We start from the raw sequence: 2,902 nt of genomic DNA on the forward strand, positions 1-2,902 counted from the left end.
GATTACTCTGATCTGTTTGTTTCTGTGTTGTTAGGCTTGTTAGAATGTTATTTGACGCGTTAGGAAGCTTTCTTATGGCTTGGGATCGTTTCTTGTGGTTGCAGGAACGAAGAACCGGCGAGAAGCTTCGGGGAAAACAATGCTCGGCATGAGCATCTGTCGATGCACTATGTGCGTCGGTTGATGCTAGTGCGAGGACGGCGCGGTTTGACCTAGGAGCATCGGTCGATGCCATGTGGAGGCGTTAGTCGATCCGATTAGAGTTTCCGCATGATGTCGAGCATGCGTCGATCGATGCAAGTGGAAGCATCGTTCGATGCAAGTGAACCTTGTGTCGACCGATGCATACCTTGTGTCGGTCGATGCTGGTCCCTGATGATGTCGGTCGATGCAGAGCCTGGTTTGTTAGTTGATTGTGGTTTGAAGGTTAGAGTATCTCTATTGCTTATGTGTATAGCCCAGTAGATGGGAGGATTGCCTTACTGAATGTTTATAAAATACTCATGCATTGCAATTTGTGTTTGTGATGCAGGTAAAGGCAAAACGTGATAGTGGAATCAAGGCAATGAAAAGGAGGATGTTCAAGGGACTCGATTGGATGTTGTGGTGGAGTTCTGTGGCAGCCAGGAGAANTTGGCAAAGGTAAGTGCATGACCATGGCTTATCTAAGCTGGAGATTACTCTGATCTGTTTGTTTCTGTGTTGTTAGGCTTGTTAGAATGTTATTTGACGCGTTAGGAAGCTTTCTTATGGCTTGGGATCGTTTCTTGTGGTTGCAGGAACGAAGAACCGGCGAGAAGCTTCGGGGAAAACAATGCTCGGCATGAGCATCTGTCGATGCACTATGTGCGTCGGTTGATGCTAGTGCGAGGACGGCGCGGTTTGACCTAGGAGCATCGGTCGATGCCATGTGGAGGCGTTAGTCGATCCGATTAGAGTTTCCGCATGATGTCGAGCATGCGTCGATCGATGCAAGTGGAAGCATCGTTCGATGCAAGTGAACCTTGTGTCGACCGATGCATACCTTGTGTCGGTCGATGCTGGTCCCTGATGATGTCGGTCGATGCAGAGCCTGGTTTGTTAGTTGATTGTGGTTTGAAGGTTAGAGTATCTCTATTGCTTATGTGTATAGCCCAGTAGATGGGAGGATTGCCTTACTGAATGTTTATAAAATACTCATGCATTGCAATTTGTGTTTGTGATGCAGGTAAAGGCAAAACGTGATAGTGGAATCAAGGCAATGAAAAGGAGGATGTTCAAGGGACTCGATTGGATGTTGTGGTGGAGTTCTGTGGCAGCCAGGAGAATGCAGAGGGAGATGTCTTGGGCTGACTTCGTCTTGGAGTTCAACCGCAAGTATTTTCCTAGAGAGGCACTGGATAGGTTGGAGGTGCAGTTCCTTCAGCAAGCTCAGGGGACTCGGTTTGTGCGGGAGCTTGACTTGGAGTTCAGTCGATTTCTGAGGTATGGGGGTCAGGATATGGAGTCTGAAGAGGCTCAGATCATGTGGTTTTTGAGGGGATTAGACCGACTTCAGGGAGTCTCGTGATCTTGGCCATTCAGGCTGGGAAGATAATTGAGAAGGACCGTGAGGCTTATTTGGTTACTATATCTATGCCAGAGTCAGTGGGGAAGTCTACGGTTAACGATATTCAGGTTATGGAGGAGTTTGAGGATGTGTTCCAGTCATTGCAGGGATTACCACCTTCTCGGTCTGATCCTTTTACGATTGAACTGGAACCAGGAACGACACCGTTATCCAAGGCTCCTTACAGGATGGCTCCAACAGAGATGGCAAAGCTGAAGAAGCAGCTAGAGGAATTGTTGAGCAAGGGATTCATCCGTCCTAGTGTATCACCGTGGGGAGCGGCGGTGTTATTCGTTAAGAAGAAGGATGGGAGTTTCCGCTTGTGTATTAATTACAGAGGTCTCAACCGGGTCACTGTGAAGAACAAGTACCCTCTTCCGAGGATCGATGAGTTGTTGGATCAGTTGAGAGGTGCTACTTGGTTCTCCAAGATAGATCTGGCGTCGGGTTATCATCAGATCCCGATAGATGAGGCAGATGTGAGGAAGACTGCTTTCAGGACGAGGTATGGGAATTATGAGTTTGTGGTGATGCCGTTTGGGTTGACTAACGCACCAACTGCGTCTAGGAAATTGATGAACAGTGTGTTCCAGGAGTTTCTGAAAGTGTCTGTCATCATTTTCATCGACGACATCCTGGTTTATTCTAAGAGTCCTGAAAAGCATGCAGTGCATTTGAGGGCAGTTCTGGAGAAGCTGCGGGAACAGAATTTGTTTGCTAAGTTGAGCAAGTGTAGTTTTTGGCAGCGTGAGATGGGTTTTTTGGGTCACATTGTGTCTGCAGATGGGGTTTCTGTAGATCCGGAGAAGATTCAGGCTATCTGGGATTGGCCTAGACCGCAGAATGCCACAGAGATCAGGAGTTTTCTCGGGTTGGCATGTTATTACAGGAGATTTGTGCTGGGGTTTGCGAGCAGAGCACGTCCTATGACTAAGTTGACGGGGAAGGATGTTCCTTTTGTCTGGTCACAGGAGTGTGAGGAAGGCTTTGCAAGCCAGAAGGAAATGTTGACTATTGCTCCAGTGTTGGCTTTGCCTGAGCAGGGAGAACCTTATGTGGTTTATACAGATGCATCCAGAATTGGTCTGGGATGTGTGTTGATGCAGCATGGGAAGGTGATTGCCTATGCTTCGCGGTAGTTGCGGAAGCATGAGGACAACTATCTTACTCATGACTTGGAGATGGGTGATGTAGTTTTTGCCTTGAAGATTTGGAGATCTTATCTTTATGGTGCAAAGGTACATGTGTTTACAGATCATAAGAGCCTGAAGTACATATTCACTCAGCCCGAGCTGAACTTGAGGCAGAGGTGGT

This window comes from Camelina sativa, chromosome 1, assembly GCF_000633955.1.
Source record: "Camelina sativa cultivar DH55 chromosome 1, Cs, whole genome shotgun sequence".
NCBI lineage: Eukaryota > Viridiplantae > Streptophyta > Magnoliopsida > Brassicales > Brassicaceae > Camelina > Camelina sativa.